Consider the following 23,568-nt stretch of genomic DNA (forward strand, 5'->3'; position numbering starts at 1 on the left):
CTCCAACATATATCATATTCAAACCACTGAAAACCAAAGGTAAGAAAATAAGTACAAAGGCAAATGGAGCAAAAAGGCAAATTGCATATAGATTATCAAAGTAAGAAGCACAATGGCCTTCTTGTTAAACCGTGTAATCCAGAGGACAGCAGAGCGACATCTTTAAAGTTCAGAAGGAAGAAAACCTGTCAACTCAGAACTCGATACAAAGCAAACATAATTTGTAAAAACTAAGGAGTAATGAAGGCTTTTATTCAGAAATAATGAATGACAAATTCATTATCAGCACTTCAGGAAATGTTATAGGAAGTTCTTCAAGTGTGACACTTGGATTTATAAAAGAAATGAACGGCTCTACAGATGGTAAAAAGGAAAGTAAAAGTTAATTTCATCTGTTCTTGCTTTTGTGACTATTAAAGAGAACTGCCTAAGGCAGAGGTTGGCAAACATTTTCTGTTAAGGGTCTGGTAGCAAATATTTTGTGTTTTGTGGGCTATCTAGTCTGTCACACCATTTCAATTCAGGTTAAGCCAGCCACTGATAATACATAACCAACAAGCACAGCTATGTTACCATAAAGTTTATTTACAAAACTAACCAGCATTCTGGATTTGACCTATGGGGCAGAGTTGTCCAACCACTAGCTAGCACTAAAACAGTAGCAATATATTGTGTTTATGGCACACAAATGAAAATAGATCATGTAAACAGCAAAAAGGAATATGGAATATATTATATGGTTGTGTACTATAAATACAATATGCAATTATGCCACAAATATGTTTAAAGTAGACTGTGATTAATAACAATATATGTGGTAACCTAGGGTAGCCACAATTGACCTTAAAAATATAATAAGCTAATAATGCAGACAGAATGGAAGATAAAATTCTACAATTCACCTACAAGCAAGGAAAAGAACAAAAATAGATGGAATGACTAGAAACCGACTACCAAAATATTTTTGATTCATCTATATCAATAATTATATTAAATACAGTCTTCACGCATGTGCACACACATAAACACATATACTGCAATTAGAAAACAGAGATAATCAGCTTGGATAAAAACAGCACAACTTGCTATGTACTTTGCAGATGTATTTAAATATAATCACACAGATGGGATGGGAGCAAAGGGATAGAAGAATACATACTATGTCAAGAGCAGTCAGAAGAAAGCTGGCATGACTATAGTAGTACCAGATTTTGATTATTGATTATTAACCTTGATTTCACATCAAGAAATATGAGCAGGGGCATGATTAATTATAAAATGGTTAATTCACCAGAAAGACTTAATAATCCTAAATGTGCATGAATCTAACAACTGAGCTTCATAATACACAAAACAAAACCCAACAGGACTGGTAGAAGAAAAACAATCTACAGTCATACCTGGGGTCACCAACATTCCTCTCCCAATAACTGACAGAAGGAATAGATAAGAAAAATAAGTGAGGACACAGAAGAGTCAGACAATCCTCATTTATAAAATAGTCTACCTAAAAACAGAACTCACATTTTTTTTTCAGAGTGCATAGGGAATATGCCCTAGGAAACATTATATCCTGGGTCACAGAGAAAAACTTAACAAAATTAAAATAAATGAAATTGTACCAAGTACATTTTCTTTAATATTGTATCATGGAGAGGGTCTTCTTGGACCTTGTCTATTCGGGGTTCTGAATACATTCTGCATCTGGATGTCCGTCTCATTATCAAGGTCTGGAAATTTTTCAGTTATTATTTCCCTGCGGAGTTTATCCATTCCATTAGCCTGGGATTACAGGCATGAGCCACCAGCACGAAAGATTGCATTTTTTAAAAGTGCAGGGTGTGGTGATCCCTGTAATCCCAGTGACTTGGGAGGCTAAGAAAGGAGGATCCCAAGCTCGAGACCAGCCTCAGCAACTTAGCAAGTCCCTAAGCAACTTAGTGAGACCCTGTCTCAAATTTTTTTAAAAAGTGGGGGAGGCTGGGAATGTGGCTCAGTGAGTAAGTGCCACTGGGTTCAATCCCTGGTGTACAGAGAGAACACAGAAGAGACAAAGCAAGTGACGGTTATAAGAAAGGAAGATAAAAACTAGAAAAACAAAGTAAAGGGAGAGTGAAAGATCAAAAAAGAGAATTTGGAGGTCAGCAGAAGAGGAAAGAGAAATAGAAAAAGAGAAACAAGCAAATGAAAACAAAACCCAAATAAACAAACCAAAAACTGTAACCCTCTCAAAAGATAAGGAAAAATAACTACATTTAAAAAATGCTAAAAATGAGGAAAAAAAGAAACTTGCATATGTATATAGTTCATGAACCAATCAGCATGGCAAGAACACCAAGAAACAAAATCAAAATTGATGTAAAAAACAAAAGATTTTTAATTGAAAATGAAGAAATTGCCTCCACCGAGTTGGTCAAAATAGTCAACAAGAATGGATGTTCACTGACTATACTCGACTATTCTCCTTTTTGTTTCTTCTTGAGCTACACACTGGCAGAGGCTGGAGTTGGGGGTCATTAACTCCTTTTTCTTTTTGTGTTGCTCACCAAGCTAGCTGGAGTGGCCTAAGACTGAAGTTGTTTGAAACAGGACAGAGTGAGCAGTACTGTCAGTTGGAGTTTTGTCCATACAGACAAGATTGATGCGCTTCCAGGGTGGGCCACTGCAGAGTTCTATGAGGGGAGATCCAGATTTTGAGACTTAGGTCTAATCAGGCTTCAAGGGTTTTGTTGGGTGGTATCTGATCTGTAGAAATTAGATCAAAACACCCCTAGGGACCAGCAGTCGCTGATCTCTGGCAGGAGTCTGCATCCAGGAGTCTTCTAAGAATTCCATTTGTGGGGCAGGGGAGCCAATCCTACACACATACTAATCTCATGAACAGAGTCTTCCCACACTTAGTCCCTGAGTATATTCACACTCACTTGTTCAGACTCCTGACCTGTTTCAGTTGGTAATGTGAGTCAGCAGAGTCAAAAGAGAAGCAAGTTGGGATCCCCTTCAGTTATCCAATTTGAATTTCCCTGGGTACAATGTCTGTTTCTCTCATGTCCTATTAGATACACCCTAAACCACATGGAAGGTGCTTGCCAGGACAGCATGACCACCTAAAGATGGCTCCACATCAGCTCTCTAAGTGCTCTGAGAAACAGACCACTTTTCAAACACCACTTCATAGTGCAGCTTCTAATTTCAGGATGCTTCTCTGAACTCAGGTTTTTCTAACCAAATCTGCCTGTCAATTTATTTCTCTGTGATCTGCCTCCTCTGAGGTGAACCAATGCCACTGCTACCAGCTTGGCTCCAATGTACTTTTTCTTCTTTGTGAGCTTGGGTTATAGCTCAGTTGGTAGAGTGCTTGCCTTTGTTCAAGGTATTCAAATTTCTAAGTCTGTAAGATGCTTTTACTGTCCACTATTAAATTTTAGTGAAAAGCTTCTTTCACCCACCTCTCTAAGAAGCAGACTTCTATAGCTCGAATCTTGAGTCACATAGCAACTAGGAACATAGACTTCCTCTAATCTGCCATCTTGAATTCTTCTCAAAAAGTGGCATTTTCTTATCACTATGGAATTAAACTAGAAATCACTCACTAAAAGATATATGGAAAGTTCCCAAATATTTGGAAATTAATTAATGCATTTCCAAATAACCCATGAATCAAAAAGGAAGTCACCAGGAAAATTGATATATATTTGAAAAAATAAAATCACTCTACTACATATCAAAACATGCTTGGAGGAAAATCCATTGTATTATATGCACATAATAGAAGAAGGACTCAATGTAATAATCTAAGCTTATACTTCATAAGCAAAAAATGCAAATCAAGTCTAAAATAAGCAGAAAAGTAAAAATAATGTATAATAAATACAACTGATGAAGAATTCATTTCCAGAATATATTAAAAATGTCAACAAACAAGAAAAAGGGCAAAACAACCCAACTGGAAACAAAGTTTTCAAAATATATAAACAAAATAATTAAAAAATATTAAACATAAATTGCCAAGGAACATTTTTAAAGGTTTTTAACTTGACTTGCAAACACAGAAATGTAAACAAAAAGCAAATGACATATAATCATATAGTCATCAATAAGTAAAACTGTCAGTCTCAAAATACTGATGAGGATTTAGTGTAATATAAATTTTTAAACATTAATGGAGCTCAACCATATTAAAAATAATTTGATAATATCCAATAAAGTTGAAAAGTAATTGACATTCAAGCATTATGTTCTGGAGAAACTCTTACATATATATGTATCAGGAAACAATTAGGAGGATGCTTATAACTAATTAAGTTGTAATAAAAAAATGTTGAAAATAGGCTCAATTTCACCAACAAGACAGTAGGTAAATATATTATGGTATATTTGTTTTGTATTGCAGTGAGAATAAATGAATCTTCATTTGTACTAGCAATATAGATAACCTTCAAAAAGTACTGAGGAAAGAGTAGAAAGAGTGAGTAGGGGTAGAAAGACAAAGCGAACCAAGCTGGCATTTATAGAAAATTGTAAAACATGTAAAGCAATCCTCCACAGTTCTATATTGTGTGAAGTACACACATGAGGTACCATAACAGGGAAATTCAAACTGAGCACTGAAGTTAGAATGTCTAAAGGAAGGATGGGCATCGGGGATGCGATCTGGGAAGGGAACACAGTGGTCTTCAACTGTGCTGGGGACGTTTTACACCTTACACTGAGTAACAGAAACGTAATGTCCACTATATATTTTCTTTACATATTTTTAAGTTCTATATATTCAGTATGAATAGTACAGTTTAGATATTAAGTATCCCTCAAGAGCTGATGTGTGAGACAATGAGAAGAAAGCTTAGAGGTGAAATGACTGGGTTAGCCTTAACCTAATGAGTGCATTCGTCCTCTGATAGGAATGATCGGGTCATAACTATAGGCAGGTAGGGTGTGGCTGGAGGAGGTGGACTTTTGGGGGTATGCCATTGGAGTATATATTTTGTCCTTAGTGAGAGGACATCTCTCTCTCCCCTCCCTCTCCCTCCCCCCTCCTCCCTCTCTCTCCCTTCTTCTGGGTGACACGTTTCCATTGCTTTCCTCTTCCATGGCCCTTTGACATGATGTTCTGCTCTCCTCTGGCCCAGAGCAATGAAGTTCGCCATCTATGGACTAAGACCTCTGAGACTGAGCCTCCAAATAAATTTTTCCTCCACTAATTGTTCTCATCAGGTTTTTTTGGTCACAGCAGTGAAAAGGTTGACTAAAACAATGAGTTCAATAAGCTAAAACAGGCAAAATCCTGCATTGAGAGGAAATAACAAGAAAGTGCCTAGGAACTCTGAGAAGAGCAATGGAGTTTTGAACTGGCCATCTTGAGCACTGGATGAGAGAACAAAGAAGTTCATGCAGGGGCAGCTTGGGGGACACAGCTGGGGCTAGCGACCATAGACCTGCAGTCTGACTGTGATATGGCTTTTTCCAGTGGCGCTCAGCATCCTGGTGAACAAAGACTGTCTGGTTGGCACAGTGTTGGGATTCTGCCTGCTAGTTCAGTGAGGGAAAGGTGAAGTCGATAATGTGGTACTAATAAAGAGACTGAAGGTCTTAAGGCCTAAACAGAGAAGTCATTGAAAGGGAATGACATTATATTTGGGAGATGAGAGAAGCATTCATTTTTAAGTAAGGAGAAGTTCAGGATACAGCCATGGGACAAATGAGTGTTGAAATAAAGTGGGGTTGGTAGTAAGTAGAATCAGTAAGGCAAAGAAATGATACATCAAAAGTGTTCAATTATGAGTTAATTCCATGGAAATTGAAATCACTCAGAAGGACAGCAGATATGATCTGGAGGCCAAGAAAAGACAATGTGCCTCATAGAAGAGCCTAGAGAGACTAGGAGTTTGGACAAAAAACACAATACATGGGTATGAAAGTGTGGTATAGCCAGGCAAATCTTAAATTAGGTCACAGCAATTTAAGGGGCCTCTTATGACATTAAAAAATGATAAGCCTGTCTCCATGCTCTGTGGTATGTGCCTTGTCCACATTAGATTAGGAAACAGAGAAGCTGGGCCTCACAAGAAAGCCAGGCTCCATTAAGACAAAAAAAAAAAAAAAAGAAGAAGAAGAAGAAACTTTCTCTAAAGAAGTGGAAGGTAGAAAAGCCTGTTTTTTTGAGAAACAGAAGATCTTATGGACTTTATGCAATATTTCAAAAGTGGCACGTTAAGGTATGGATTGAATCATGGCCAACTAAGCCCACAACGAAAGGAGATAATGTGGTAGGCAAGGATAAAAGTCAGGAGGCACTTGGTTCTGGGGAGTACCCTGGAACAACAGGCATGTGAGCCATTACGTGACGAGCCGTTCTAAATAGACCTCTGGTAAAGATGCTTCTTGGCCCAGACAGGCTGAGGTCCGGGCAGGGAGTGCTGATAGTGCTACTTATCTGTGACTTTTTCTAAGGTTTCCAAAGTGTGCTCTTACATGAAGTGCTGAATGAGTTGTTCTTTCCCATCATCTCAAAATGAAACACAATAGCAAGTCTCTGCTGTGCTGATGATGTCCTCTTTTAATAGCTAAAAAGCTCCATTTGCTCACTTCTCAGCAGTTTCTCAAAACTTCATTCATTCTGGTAAACCACATAAAAAGGCTGGAGGTGTAGCTCAGTGGTAGAGAGCTTGCCAAGTAGGCATGATGTTCAAGAGAGAGAGCAGAGAGGAGAGGTGGGGGGAGAAGAGAGAGGGGAAAGAGAGAGAGAAGAAAAACAAAAAAAGAAAAAAAAATTTCACAGTACCAAATTACTCTTAAAACTTTCCAAATACCTAATATTTGTGGATTGGAGATAGACAGGGTTTATAAGGATCAGCCAAATACTAAATTGTGCTGAGAACCAGTAGGACCAGAACATGATTAAGATGGAATTTTGTCTCTACCTTCTTCTTTCCCCTCCTGGAAAACATCAGGCTACTTTGAAGACAACCATGAATGTAGGACAACTGGATTCAGTTTTGCAACTAGGTACTTGTGCTCAGCAGTATGAATTTTTTCTGATGTGACATTATTCAAAAGTAATAATGGGGTTAAAAAAAAAGATTCAGAAAAAGTGGTTCACTTTGAGGAAGATGGTGTTTATTGTCAAATTCTATGTTTTACCTGAAGAAACAACAAAGCTTGTATTTAAAGATCAAAGATATTCCTGGGTTCTTGAGCAGGTAGGGTGGACCTAACAAGGCAGAGGAAATCTCCTGTCAGATCAGAGGATGAACAGCAAGGGGAAAGCTTCTGCCCAGAAAAACCAATTACATCAGGGGACAACCTAATCCTGCAACCCATCTGCTACAGGTTGGATTTTGAATGTCCCCTGAAGGTCCCTGGGCTAAAGGATTGGTTGCATCCCATGGCACTGTGGAGTTGTGGTGAACCTTTAAAAGGTATCAAAATGCATAAATGCATTCTACTGTCATGTGTAACTAATTAGAACAAATTCAATAATTCTTTTAAAAAAGGTTTTTAGCATAGGTGGCTTTTACAATGTTGAGTTATGTTCCTACTATCCCTATTTTTTCTAGTGTTTTGAGCATGAAGGGATGCTGTATTTTATCAAACGTTTTTTCTGCATCTACTGAAATAATCATGATTTTTAACTTTAAGTCTGTTAATGTGGTGAATTACACCAGATGTTGAACCAACCTAGGATCCCTGGGATGAACCCCATTTGATCATGGGGCACTATCTTTCTATTATGTCTTTCTACGTGATTTGCCAGAATTTTGTTAAGAACTTTTGCATCTATTTTCATTAGGGATGTTGGTCTGAAGTTTTCTTTCCTTGTTGGGTCTTTGTCTGCTTTTGGTATCAGGGTGATACTAGCTTCACAGATTAAGTGTGGAAGGGCTCCCCCTTTCTATTTCATGGAATACTTTGAGGAGTATTGGTTTAGTTCTTCTTTGAAGGTCTTGTAAAACTTGGCTGAGAATCCATCTGGTCTCAGGCTTTTCTTGGTTGGTAGGCTTTTGATGACTTCTTCTATTGCATTGCTTGAAATTGATCTGTTTAAATTGTGTATGTCCTTCGGATTCAGTTTGGGTGGATCATATGTCTCTAGAAATTTGTTGATGTTTTTGAGATTCTCTATTTTATTGGTGTATAGATTTTCAAGATAGGGGGATGAGACAAACAGCATTACCTATGTACATGTGTGATTATACGAATGGTGTAACTCTACATTGTGTACAACTGGAGAAATGAAAAGTTGTACCCCATTTGCGTACAATGAATAAAAATGCATTATGCATTCTGTTGTCATGTATAACTAAACAGGACAAACAATAAAAAAATAAAAAAGGTGGGGCCTAGTAGAAGGAAGTTAGTTCCCTGGGGCTGTGCCTTTGAAGGGGATTGGGATCCTGCCCCTCTCTCTCTTCCTGACTGCCATGAGGTGAGCAGCTGCCTCCACCACATGCTCACCACCAAAGGCAAAGAGGTCAAGATGCCATGAACTGAAACCTCTGACACAGAACTAAAATAAGTCTTTCTTCCTTCTAATTTTATAATCTCAGGTATTTTGTTACTACAACATAAAGCTGACTCGCATGCTATCAGTATGGTTTTTCCACTGGTCTTAAATTCAGTGAAGACCTGTTTTGTCACAGAAGAATAAAGATGAAAATTGTTAGGACTCCAGTTTGATCAAAAATTTTGAAGGCAACCAGTCCCCCCGAATTCAGGCACAGCAACTGGTGGATGACTATCCTCTTCCCTTTTACTTTGAGGAAGCACCATCGACATCAAACACATAGAGAAGACCCATAGATCCAACAAGACCACACAGCAATAGTCTTTAAAGGTTCTGTTACTTAAAAGATGGGCATTTTATCAGCAGCATTTGCGTTCGCTTGAAGCTTGAGAGAAATACAGAACCCGAGTCCCATCTTCATCTACTAATTAGAACATTCATTTTAGCAAAAGTGACTGCGACACACATTTAATCTTCAGAAGCACCACTATAAAGCACAGAAAACCACCCAGGTTCCAGACGCATGAATTGGAAGAGGGGAACAGGGAGTACTGCAGGATAAAATGCCATTGTAGGTTAAAATCCATGTCCTTCACTGCATTTCTAGAGTCATGCCAGGAGGTCGTGGATTCTGGCCTGGACTTCAGTTACTCTAGCCATTGGTTCATGACTTACCATCAGCAATGGCTAGGATTTCATGGCCCCAGTTCTCTCTGGAGCTTGACCCTTGCCTACCCTTTTACCCTCCTGTAAGCTGGCCTCTTTGTGATGGACTCTTGCTAGTGATCAGTCCTGACTGAGCCTAAATTCTGTCCCCAGATTTGACTCCCTTTCATCTTTGCTTTTCCCAGTCTCAGCTCTGCAGCCTGACTCTTGGCAGTCCGCTTGATCTTGGCAAGGACAGATCAAGGTACTTCCGTGGCTAAATCTTGGAATGTGTTGGGATTTGGCAAGGACAGTTCTGCAGCAGCTCACAATAAGAACTAATGCTTTAATGTCATCAAAGCAGGACCATCTAGCATCCAGTCATTCACAAAGAAAATAAAAAAGTCTGGACTGTGTGTTTGAGGCACAGAGTAGTTAAAAATATTGTGTAAGTGGAAAAAGGAAAGGAAGACAGAATGAGACAAGAAATAGAATCAATTTCATAAGATACAAATGACTACAGGTTACACTTCCCTTTCTCTGCAAATACCAAATCAAAGGAGTCTCTACTAATATCTACCCATAGTCACCACAGAATTCTATCTTCACTCCTGTGTTTAAAATTCATTTCATCTAATACAAGTTTTGATATGTTTATGTGCCATGCTGTCTATCACTTTGTATTAATCTTCGCAATACATTTATAAAGTAACAACAATTTTACAAGTTGAAACTGAAACACTGAAGGTTAAAGGATGATTTGTTCGAGGACCTACTTACTAGTTGATAAACTGGGCTGTGAACTTAGGTCTCTGATTATAGAGCCCCTCCCTATTCTATCTGCCACCCCGTTTTTAAATTTAACATTCAAATATTGTTATGGATTTGATATGAGGTGTACTCCAATAGCTGCGATGTTTCTTCAGGAGTATTCAAAGATACATGATTGAACTGTGAGATGCTGAACACAACCAGTCTATCCTAATTTGGATGGATGGACTGGGTGGTAACTGTAGGCAGGTAGGGCATGGCTGGAGGAGGTGGGTCACTAGGGCATGCCTTGGGAGAGGGTCTTCTTCCCTACGGCACCTGCCTTTCGACCCCCCTCTACTTTCTGACTTCACGTGAACTGAACAGCTTTCCTCTGCGGGTCCTCTCCCCATGATGTGCCACTTACCCCTTTACCCAGAGCAATGGAAGTGGTCATCTCTGAACTGAGATCTCTGAAACACGAGCCCCCAGTGAACTTTCCTTCTGACTTGTTCTTGTCAGTATTTTGGTCACTGTGATGAAAAGCCTACTAAAACTATTTTTTTTAACCTTTTATTATTCCTTAAGAAAGATTTTAAGGCAGAGTGGTAGAGACTGACAGGAGAGAGGACTAGAAAATGTTTAGCTTATATTTTCTGTGTTTTATTTGTTATTCTTAAGAGATGAAACATTATTTTACTCTGATGTCATCAGTATATGTGCATTAAAATGTCACACCGTACCCTCCCCAAGTATGTATGATTATTACATGCCAACCAAAAAAATGTTATTAAATGTTTTAAGAGTCTGAAATGTCAGCTACTGATTTGATCATTATAGTATACATTTATCAAATTATCATACTGTACTCCATAAATATGTACAATTATAATAAGTAGTAAACAAAAATAATATTCTTAAGAATAAAAACCTCTAGAAAAATCTATAACCTCTTAGTATAGCATTTAATGCTGAAGTACCACAACCCAGAGGCAGGAAAAAGAAAAACAGGGCATAGTATTTTTTAGATTCTGTTCATAATCTTCTGTCCATTTGAAGCATACTCATTTCTGGTTCTTTTGCTGGGTCCTGATATGAATATATTTTCAGTGGACAAGTCAGCATGAGAAAAACCAAGCACAAAATTTAAAGTCACTGAAGTTTGAAAATAGAATCTAGTGATGGAATATACCCCATTCGCCAAAGCCAGAATTCTGCTTACTTAATGAAGAGATACTATTTTCATTTTTAACACTTTGAATCACAGGTTCTCTTTTGGAGATCATAATCCCAGTCAAGAAATAATCCCAAAGTATAGTGGGTGATGGTAACCACCGAAACCAGCATAATCTTGACTCTAAGAAACCCAGCACATGAAGCAGCAATGCAGAGGCCTCAGCTCCACCCCAGAAGGTACTTTTAGTTCCTTGTAAATCGGGTCAGCCTGTTTCTTGTTTCTAATTAGGATAAGAACAATTTGGGTCTTTGCTATAGTTTGGATCTTGAATGTCCCCAAAGGCCTGTGGATTAAAGACCCAATGTCCAGGTGGTGCTATCAGGAGGTGGCAGAATCTTTGAGAGGTGGGGCCTGGGGTATCCCTCTGAAGGGGACACCCAGGCTCCAGCCTCTTTCTCTCTTGCTTCCTGGTCACAAACTGAGCATTCTTCCTTGATCACATGCTCCTTGCTGTAGCCATCCAGCACGCATAGAGAGATCTCATGGGTCCACCTAATCATATACTGGAAAGCCATGAGCTGAAATAAACCTTTCCTATTTACAAGTTAATTAACTCAGGTATTTTGTCTTAGTGATGAAGCGCTAACATGGTCTCCAATGTATACAAAGCAAAAGAGGAAGGCTCGCTCAATCCCCATGACAAGGCAGCCTTGATCCCAATGACTCAGAAGGCATCAAATCTAAATCAGAATTTAAATAGTATCCAACAGCAACGCAGTGTTCTGAAGGGGAAGGCAACTTTGGGAATAGAGGGAGTCAGCCATCAGACTATTTCCATTTTGTTCTGTGTCATCAAAAATGAAAAAGCAACCTGAAAAATAACAAAGTACAGACGTGAACACATGCTGGTTGCACCTCAACCTTCTCTTAGAAACAGGTTTAGTATGTCCACCACTCTTAAAAATACAGGAATAAAATCTTTCAGCAGAACATAAAATTGAAGAGCCTTAAAGAAACTAGGGGCCATTCTCACATAAGAGATGAGAGCACCAAGACCGACAGGTGGCCACGGGGGACATGGCTGGCCAGTGACCACACTAGGATCAGGCAGCAGGTCTGTTCTGAGGTGTGGAGGTTGTGGACTTCCTGACTGCCTCTCAGATGGCCTCTCAAAGTCTAGGAACTTCCATTAGATGTTCCAGAAAAGACTAAAATTTTGTGGACATTTTTTTCTTCTATAAACACTTCATGTGTCACATTGGATTTTGCTTACTTATCAAAACTTCATAAAACCAGGAGCCCCAAATACAGTTATTTAAAAAATGCTATCACAAAGCAAAGGTTTAAAGTAAAGAAAAAAAGGAACATGAGGGTCATGGAGCAGTGACCTGGATGCTTAGATTTTTAAATGCCTTTCTATGTCATCGTCTGAAAAAAATTAAGTAAAGGATAGGAGTTTATTGTCCACACATAGATGGCGCGGTTTTCCTTTCCTGATCCTTGTCTTCAAACAAACTGCATGTTCCAAATATAAGGTCTCTTAATAGCCTATCTCCAGTCCACATCAAGAAGCAGAACTCTACAGAAAAAAAGTGTAATTTGTCTAGAAATTGATTCTTATTTCACACACATTAAACAGGACTGCAGAATTGTGGTCTGAGCAGAAGCAGATGAACACGGCCCCACATATATATCCAAGGCCAGTTAAATTTCATATGTGAGAGTAAAACTAAAACTGAAGCTTTGATTATATCCTCAGGACATTACTAATACAGACATCATCAGATGTTATTAATTCACAGAGCTGATTGAATTGCTTATGATGATACAGTTCAGGTTCAAATTAGTATTGACTAAATTATCTGTAGTTTCTGATGATGAATTACCCATTTTCTTTTGAAATTTAAAATTTCAAAGTAAGAACAGATAACGAATTTAATTAAAATTTTATCTTCTGCTTTTTATTATGACAGGCAAGAATAAATGTATATATATGATTATTATAATTTCACTTTAGCTCTCTAGAGAAGTTCAGAAGATGCCTGAGGTTATCCGCAAAGAATATAAAAATGGCATAACTAAGTTCTCTTATTCCCATTGCCTACTGCATACAGATAATGCATCTTAATGCATCCTTCACCACAGAGTTTCCTTGTTCTCTGAGATGGAACCAATGACATATTCCATCTTAAAATATTTATTGAGTAAAACTGCACCACAATGAGAATAAGAGTAAGCAATGCACAATGCAAAAAAAGAAAAATTCAATTGCCGAACACAAATTGGGCTGCATATCTACAAAAAGAACCAGGATGAACAGTCAATTTCCAGAACACTATACCACCTGCAAATTCCTCCAGCATTTCTCTCATGGAACTAGAGAAAACCATGGGCAGATTTAACAAATCCCCTCTATAACACAAGTTAATCTTCTGTGATCACACATAAAGGACTGTCACTGAGACATTAGGGGACTTTGAACTCAAATGTTACGCCAAAGTATGTCATTAATGTATGCCTGAATAGTGACTAGAAAACACGTTAGGCTTTTTATCTCTGGTGGAAGACCTCCAACTCAGGATTGCTTTGATCCTATGTGTAAGGAGAAGTGAGGTAAGGAAACACCATAACCTTCATTCATGGGATATGCATTTATTGAGTATCTACAACATATAGTATACTGTTGTAAGTAGAAAAGTTGCCTTTTGCATGCTGACATTGCCAGAATACTAGTTTTCAATCCTTAATTAGCATAACCAACATAACAGCCTGATCTGCCCCCTCCCTCTATACATTTCTATCCCAGTACTTTTTATCATAAAATTCCCTGACTCACTCTCTTATGGAAATACTAGAAGAATATCTTCACTAGTTTTTGTTTCCATGTTCAGTTATAAAGTTGCCTTCATCTGACTATTTTTTCTTGCTATTCTGAAGTCTTTATTCTTCCGATAGTGTATTATTCTAACATGCATATCCTAACCCCTTTCACTTGATGCTTATCATCACAGTAATTCAGCAAGAGTAATGCACCAAGTGTGGACCCAGCTTTCCTGGGCCCTTCCACTTACTCTGGGATGTTGGACAATTCATTCAAACATAGCTTCTTCATCATGAATTATGAAAATGCTAATTCCCATCTAATAAATTGAGAGGGATTTAATATACTGACATACGCAAAGTTTTTAGGCATGCTATTTCTGGCCAAGATAAACCAAGACAATTAAAGATCACATTTCCTACTGACTGGGGGTATATATAAAAAGCATGCTCCTAAAAATTCTGAAAATAAACAAAGCAGGAAATTTGTTACAAGGAATTAAAATTTAGAGAAGATAACCATATAAGGGTAATATTTCATTTTTTCTGTTTTTCTCATGGTTTTGATCTGAGGACAGTTCCAAATTTTTGACATGGATCATAAAACAAGTTATGAAAAATTTAAACAAAATGAAATCATAATGAAGTTATGTTCCCAAATCATAATGGTATTAAATCAGAATTCAATCACAGAACAAGATCTGGAGAGTACAGATTTTTCAGAACTAGGCAACATACTCCTATATCATATTTGTAGGATGCAGTTACAGTAGTGCTTACAGGAAATTAGAATGCTTATATTAGAAAAGAAGTTGTGAATAAATAATTTAAGCTTCCATCATAGGAAATTAGAAATAGTACATTAAACTAAAAGCTGGTGGTAGAAAGAGGGCAGTAAAAAGAAAAGCAAAAATTAGTGCAACTGAAAACTAAAGTAATAGTGAAAATCAGTGAAATAAATAGTTGATTCTTTGAAAAGACTAATAAAATTGATAAACCTCTACCCACATAGATCAGAGAAAGATAAGATTTCCATGTCAGAAATAAGGGACATCCTGATAAACCATGATAAAAAGGAAATATGACATAATTATAATTATAAACAGAGAACCTAAATAAAATAAATAAAATGTATCAATTTTTTAATGAGATAAGCAAATTTCATTGAAAAAAACCCTAGATATCCTAACTAATCCTGGGTCTATTACTGAAACTGGATTCATAGTTAAAATCAACAAAGAAGACTGCAGGCCTTGATGACCTGCACCAAAAGCTTGAAAAACAAATTTTATAAATAATATAAACTCTTCCAGAAAACAGGAGGGAATATTTCCCAACTCATTTTGTGAAAATAGCATTATCTAATACCAAAACTGAAGATGCTATTAAAAAAAAAAAAACAGAAAAAAATTTCTTAATGACCTTAGATAAACAAGACAATCAGCAACCAAATTTTAGTCATTAGGAAATGTAATCCAACAGTATATAAAAAAGAAATATTTGCAAGAAGAGTTTATCCCCAGAACTGACTCAACGTTCAAATATCAATCAATACAACTTATTATTCTAATAGACTACAAAAGAAAACATATTATCATTCCAATAATGCAAGAAATGCACTTAACAAAATTCAAGATGCAAAATATTTAAACTTCTAATCCCTAAAAAAAAAAACCTCTCAGTAATTTAGAGATTGAAGTTTCTTAATCTGAACATGAACACAGAATGATAAAAGCCTCAAGTCCTTGCCTCTAAAATTAGGTAAGGGAAGGACATCTATTCTCATCTCTCCTCTGCAACATTATATCAGAAGTAGGATGCCTATGCAGTAACACAAGAAAAATAAAGTCATATGAGCTGAAAAAATAAAGTTGTTTCTATTTGTAGACAATGTGACTATTTACATAGAAATTTCCCCAAAATTGCTACAAAAATAACCAGGGATATTAAACAAATGTACTATATATATATTTTTAAGTTGTCAACAAGATATCAATGAAGGTTGGGGGAGAATGGAGCACCAATTCATGTGGCAACATGGATGAACCTTGGTAACATTAAGCTAAGTGAAAGTGTCCAAGTTGTGTGATTCTGCTTATAAGAAATGTCCACAGAACACAAGTCTATACAGATAGACTAGGGTTGCCTAGGGTTGGAGAGGTTGGTGGGAAATTAAGGAGATGGCTTAGGGATACTGAGTTTCTTTTTGAGAAAATAAAAATGAACCCATATTGTATTGCTGAATACAGAACTTTGTAAATACAAAAAACTATTTAACTTTACAATTTAAATGACTCGATTTTACGATATATAAATTATATCTCAATGAGCTGTTTAAAAAGAATAAGTGAGGTTATCAAAGTTACACAATACAAAAATCAATGTATGAAAATCAATTTTATGTCTATAAACCAGCAATGAAAAAATGAGCACAAATTTCAAAAAATGAGCCATCTATCATAGCACCAAAAAAAAAAAAAAAATCACATTTTAGGAGTAATGAGAAGAAATATGGAAAGAATGTGTGTGTGTGCTATAATATAAAAGCACTGATTGAAGATATAAAATAATATCTATTTAAGTGGAGAGGTAGATTATGTTCATGAGTTAGAAAACTCATCGTTAAAAATGTCAAATTTCTGCAAAGCTATCTGTAGATTCAGCCTAATTACAATCGAAATCCAAACAAGATTTTTATAGATGTCAACAAGAATCTAATTTTAAAATTTTTATCTAAAGACAAAAGAAATAGAACAGCCAAAACAATGTTGATAAAGCAGAAAAAAATAGAAAATTATACCACCTAGTTTAAAAAATAATAAGGCTTCAGTAAAAGGACAGATACAGAACAGTAAACAGATAATACATACATAAATGGTCTGTTATATTTTTGGCAAGATGCAGAGAATTATTTTAGGCTATCACAATTGAATACAAAAATAAGATGAAAAAAATAAGAATACATCTTGAACTTTATACAATAAATATTGATCATCTAATTATAAAATCTAAAACTATAAAGGTATTAGGAAAAAAACTAGGAGAAAATATTATTAATCTTGGCAAAGATTTTTCTTTTTCTTTTTCTCTTGGTGTTGGGGGATTGACCCAGGGCCTTATACATGCTAAACACAGGTATAGAACTGAGCTACACCCCCTGCCATGAACGTTTTCTAATAGAATACATAAGTCATAATCCATAAAAGAAAATGGTTAGTACATTGACTTCATGTACATTAAAATTTTTACTCTGTGAATGACACTAAGGGACTAGGAAGAAGACAAGCTGCCCCTTGGAAAAAAATATTTGCACATTTTATATGGGATTAAAAATTCTAAAACAATATTTAAAGATCTCTCAAACTCTATTTAAAAACAAAAGAAGAAGAAGAAGAAAAAGAAGAAGAAGAAGAAATGCACTAAAAAAAAAAAAAAAGGGCAAATGATTTAAGTAGACATTTCACCAAAGAAGATATGTATGATAAAAATGATGGTACATAAGCACATGAGAAAACATTGCCTCACTGATCACCACTATGCTTCACTGATTAACACTATGAAGAACATCACTACACACTATTGGAATAGCTCCAAATTCATTTTAGAAGACTAACAATAACAGTCTCTGGTTAACATGTGAACCTACAGTATCTTTCAGACATTCCAACTAGGAATGCAAACTAGCACAGCCATTTTCAAAGAGTGGCTGGTAGTTTCTTACAAAGGCCCACACATACCTACTATACCACTCAGAAGTTCACCTCTTATATTTTTACCCAAGAGAAATACAGCTCTTGATAACTAAAAGTCTGTATATGGATGTTTCTGGTGGCTTTTAAAAAAATCAATAAAAATTGGAACAACCCAAAGGTTCTTCAAATGGTGTCATGAGCAAGCCAGGCCAGACAGCCCAGACTCTTTTGTGTCTTTCCACAATGTCAGAATTTATTGAACAACAGTAATTTCGTAGGCTACACCACTGTCGTCGGTGGCAGTTCTCTGAATACTTGTAGGTTACCTGGAAGTCATCAACTGGGCGAGCACAGGTTCTTTTTTTTCAACCTTAATTTCTGTAACACTCAAGTCACAAGTCACACTTCACACAAATATACAGAAAAGCGAGGGATGGGATAAGGCTGTCATAGGGACTCAGCAGGCTGAACTGAGGGGCAAAGGCACCCAGCAGGTATGCACGCAGGGAGTCACTGAGGTGTTCAGATAGGATTAAGAACCAGCCAAAGAACCTGTTTAGGGCACAGGGCTGCCAAAGCAAGGGACTTATTCTAGGCCAAGGCGCTGAGGACAGCACTTTCACAGTGTCAGAGGCAGGGGAAATCACGCTCTGCTAAACCCTAAGAGAGAGTTTCAGAGGTTTGTCCCTGTTGTAATTTTCCTAGGCAAGGCCTGCAACGAGTGACCAGCAGACAGGTCAGGGTGCCACCGTGTGTCCAGTCTTGGGGTACTCCTACTTTCTTGGATCTTGAGAGAGGGTGTTTCTTCATTTGGTGATCTGCTGAATTCGAAAAGCTCATGGGCCTGGTTTTTCTGATATGAATTTGATAAGTCCATGTATTCATGAGTTTCTGATTAATTTGATAAGTTCCCAGGTAGTTGTTTTTATTAGCATGATTAATTTATCTATCAGTTTGTGCCTTGTGGTTGTGTCAGGCAGATGGCGGCTGTTTACTTGTACAAACAAGGTAGAGAGTTATTCCACCTCAGCATTTAAACTCAAAATGGAATAGCTCATGGCAAACTACTGCTTTACAAAATGGAGTAAGTCAGATTTAGGCACAAAATGGAGTAAGTCAGGTTTAGGCACAGCCTGAAAACTGCTGTTTTCATGGAGTAATTTGGAATAGATCACAGTCTGCCCTCCACAAATGGTATATGTGTACACACACACACACACACACACACACACACACACACACAGTGATAAATCTGTAAGATGAAATACTATTTAGCAATAGAAGGAAATAAATACTAATAACTACAACACCATGGGCAAATTGCAAGCACAATATGTTAAGTGAAAGGAGATGACCTCAGAGGCTCTATACGGTATGATTCCATTTATGCGGCATAAATGGAAAAGGTATAATTGTGAAGACAGAAATAGATCAGTGGATTCTAAAGGGTTGTGGTAGGCAGAAGAGGCTGACCATAAAGGGATGGTGGGAGGGAAGTTTCGGGAACATGCAAGTGCTCTGAATCTTGATTGTCCCGTGGTTACATAAATACATCTTTGTCAAAATTAAAGAACATATAAGTTTACCTTATGTAAAAGTTTACAGAGTGAATAAAAACAAATGATATTTTAGAAATGGTCAGTAAACATAACAGCATTGTTGATTTAATTATATTATTAATATGACCAGGCAAGTGGGAAGTACAATGTGAATTCAATGAAAAGAAATGTAGGGACATGAAAAGAAGCAAACGGAAATCCATTTAATAAGGGAGTCAAGAAGGGTAATGTGCAAAAGAAATCGTGACTCACCCATGGAGAAGACAAGAGTCCATGACACCAAGATTTAACCAATCCACTCAAGTTACATCTCTATATGCATCAGTAAGTAAGGGGTGCCCAGGGGTTTGGAATGAGGGGTGGGGAAGCAGTTGGGGAGGGTGGTTCTCAGCATATGTGTATCCAATAATCGGGGGGAGGGGGCAGATACTGAGGTAAAGGCAAGTCACAGGGAGAGAGATGCTGGCCTGTGTCCTGGCAACCAGGGTTTTTAGGTCACTGAACTGCAGAGTCTGGCTGCTGACTCTGGGGGTACAGGGTCAAGAACTGAGGACCCATTCAGAAAGCCATCTTGACTCAGGCAACTGTGACTTCAGCCTGGAGCTTCCACACACTGGTGGCTCATAGCCTAAATTCGTCCTACCAGTAATGCAAACATCAGTGTGAAAGCAAGCCACCAACTGAGCTGAGGTTCTCTCCTTTGCTAGTAAAGGAAAGCAGGACAGAGCAGAGAATGAAGGGTAAGAGCTGTTAACACATTATTTGCCTTGGCTTTCACTGGCTGTGTCAGACTCAGTTTCCACCAACAGGGAACAAGGGACAGTGCCTGCAAACAAACCAGAACAAAGCAAAGGCAGTAAGATAATCTCCTAGGAGATGCCTGAGGTGACTTCATGAAAGACATGATATCAGATATGAACTAAAGAGATTTGCATATAAACATTGAGGGTAAATAAAAGAGAGAAGAGAGAAAAATGAGCTGTGAGAGCAGTAGGGAAGGAAAGAATGCAAACAAGAATACTGGGAATGCAGGCAAAGACCAAAAGCTAAGCATGTGGAATGTGCACAAATAATGGAAAAGTGGCCAATCTGAAGGGAGTAGAACATTAGAGAAGCAGCAAGAACTGGTTGTACTACCATGAATGACACAATCCACAGGAAGGCATACACACTTGCTCTGATGTGAGACTTGCCATGTATAAGCTGGGGGGTGTGGCAATCTGGGTGATGTGTCCCCTGGCACCCTTAGTTCCTAGCTTCACTCAACCAAACTTTAACTGATTATCTATTCTACCTGGTACCGTGCAAAGTGCTATGCCTAATACAGAAAGAGGTAATGCTACCTCTAAGTAGAGTTTACAATCTGGATGGCAAAGTCTAGAACATCTACAGGAAAAGAGTTTGAATAAAAGGATGAACCAACCTGCCTTTGAGTTTTTGCCTCCAGTATAGAATTCATAAGCACTTTGCCAATATTTTTATTTGAAATAATCTGTGCTACATAGTATAATGTGTATTTTAAAAGTTAATCTTCTTTTGTTTTACTTCCTTTTCTTTCCTTCATTTCTGGAACTTAATATTGTATATCTAGATCTGCTACTACATACCATCCAGTGTGTAAAATCAAGAGAGAAATAAGATAGAAATGTTGAAAACCCAGTTTTAGAGATGAGTATATTATGAGTTTGTAAATAGTTACAAAAATATCTGCCCAAGATGACACAGAGAATTGATGAGGGAGCTTGGCATTCAACTCAATCTTCAAAATATTAAAAAGCATTGTTTTTATAGTGAGAAAAATATCTGAAATTAATTTATAGAGATTGAAAGACTCTTCTTTTGACTGAGTAAAATTCCTCTTGAAAGAGGAAACAGTAAATTTTCAATGTGGAGCCGATACCGTCTTCCCCAAAGGCCAACTCAATTTCAGAGAGGTGATTATTCAATTTGGTTGGAATATTATCATTTGTGTTTTTCTCCCTATTTTTATGTTTCCATGTTGATCTTTATTCTTTCCTTTTTGTAAAAGCCATTTTCAATTACGATTTCTAATTAGATTCCAAATTTGAGACATATCCCTGCTAGAGAGCGAATAGGAAAAGTAGTAATTAAAAGACATCTGTCTCTTGTCTTTCTGGGGATGAAACAAAGCTTTGGGTTTCAAACTTTTTAAAATCCCGGGGAATTTTTCTTGATTTTCTTCTTTTGAAATAACAGTTAATTTAATTGAAATATACTGAATTGGTCTAAGAAAACAGATGCCACTTCTAACATGCATGCCAAAATCCTCTCTTCTTGAACAAGCATAAGTCAGGTTTAATACTCTAGGTCCTGAGGATCTTTCTTGTTGCAAGTACAAAATCTCTATATTTCATGCAATATCAACTCATTCTCTAAAGTACTCAAGTAGGCAATACCCCCAGGTCATTTGCCTCATCTTTAAGACTTCTTTAAGAGCCCAAATTATGAGAATTTTATAAATCAAGAAGAAGGAGGATTTTTGATGGAAAGGAGAAATATGAGCCAGATTAGCTGAGAGGCAAACACAATTTTTTGTGATATTCCTCTGTGTGTTTGACTTAAGAAAACCAATATGACTAATGCTGATATTAAAAATTATTTATTAAGTTCTTACTATAGACCTCTGTATTGGAACCTAAGGATATATTTTCATGTGCAAAATATAATCAGGGATTGAAGCAATTAACTATATATGTCAGGTCTAGAAAAATTCTCTGTTGGAAAAAGCTAAACCACCAAGGCAAACAGATTTCTCTTTCCCTGACTTGAATTATCTTGATTCTAGGAAATTATCTAATACAGTTTAATGTGCATAGACACAAAATAGGCCACATTACCTAATAGCGGGCCAATCCCAGGAGCAAAAGGAACCTCTTAAAATGCATATTTTCAAGAGAGCATCTTTCAAAATAATTTCTATTGTAATTCTGAAAATAGCTTTGGAAGTACTGTATGAAATAAAGGTACACACACACACACACACACACACACACACACACACACACACACAATTTCTGTTGTGTTTTTTACTGTAGAACTTTGCCCAGGAGATGCAGTAGGGTAGTGCAGAGTCTGGTGATAGGTTTGAAATCATCTCTATTCAAGAGATCAAAAGAGGGTTAGGGTTAGGGTTAGGGAGGGGGGCAAACATGGAGGAAGGAAGGACTCTACAGAGGGAAAAAGAGGGGTGGGAGGGGTGGGGGGAGGGAAAAAATAACAGAATGAATCAAATAGCATTACCCTATGTAAATTTATGATCACACAAATGGTATGCCTTTACTCCATGTACAAACAGAGAAACAACATGTATCCCATTTGTTTACAATAAAAAAGGGGGGGAGGGGACAAGTGACATCACACAAAATTGCCAAGGCAAGGAGTGAACAAGCGAGCCTGGGCCCAGGACACCTTACTGGATCAGGAAGGTCTTGTGGGACTGGGCTACTTCCTACATTCAACCTGGTTTCCACTTCTGTGATTGTGCTATAGCCACACAAACTTCGTTCATTTTTTTTCTTCTTTTGTATGTTTTAAATTGTTTTCTTTATTCACTATCGTCCTATTGGTTTTATCTTCACAATTAAGACCTCAGCTTAAAAGTCATCTTCTAAAGACATCCTCCTACTTACACAACCCACAGAGACTCTTCCCTTCTTTCCCCATATTCTCCCACAGAACTCTGCATGCTTTCTCTTCACTTCCTTAATAACATGTATCACAACTTCCAGTCGCATATGTTATTTGCTCACTTAATGTCCCCTTCAGCGAATTTAGGTACCATGAAGGCTGCTTTGTCCAATTATGTGAAATCACTTTGTAGATGAATTTCCATTTCATAGATATATACTGGGAAAAAAAAAAAACACCAAAGGTTGAATGTTCTCTCTGTTTTGTGGATACTAACACAAAACAAGGGAGGTTGTGGAGGGCAATAATAGAAATCAGTTGGATTGGACAAAGGGAAATGAAGGGAATGGAGGGGGAGGGGAAAAGGAAAGACAGTAGAATTAATTGGACATAACTTTCCTAGCCTTCATTTAAATACACAACCAGGATAACTTTACATCATGTACGACCACAAGAGTGGGATCCTAAATAGAATCTGTGTATATAATTTGCCAAAATGCATTCTACTGTCATGCACAACCAAAAAGAAAAAATAAAAATAATTTTTAAAATAATAATAAAAAATTAAATAAATCAAATGCTTTCAGAATGTAGGGAAATACAGTATTAAAATTAAGGGGGCAGGGTCAAGAAAATATACTTCTTAAAATTACTTTCCCTGAGTAATAACTGTAAGTAGAAGTATAATAAATTGAAATACTAAAAAAAAAAAAAAGTAATAATAATAACTTGATTCCTTTGCATTTCTGTTTAGAACTAGTTTAACCAACTTCA

At 37.1% G+C, this 23,568-nt stretch overlaps 1 protein-coding gene across 8 annotated transcripts in view; it reads right to left on the reverse strand.

Moving 5' to 3' along the window:
- Nucleotides 1-23,568, reverse strand: part of INPP4B (inositol polyphosphate-4-phosphatase type II B) — a 781,666-nt gene that overhangs the window by 375,056 nt on the left and 383,042 nt on the right. The window lies entirely within an intron of this gene.

The sequence above is a fragment of the Sciurus vulgaris genome (genome assembly GCF_902686455.1).
Source record: "Sciurus vulgaris genome assembly, chromosome: 9".
NCBI classification, from domain to species: Eukaryota; Metazoa; Chordata; class Mammalia; order Rodentia; family Sciuridae; genus Sciurus; species Sciurus vulgaris.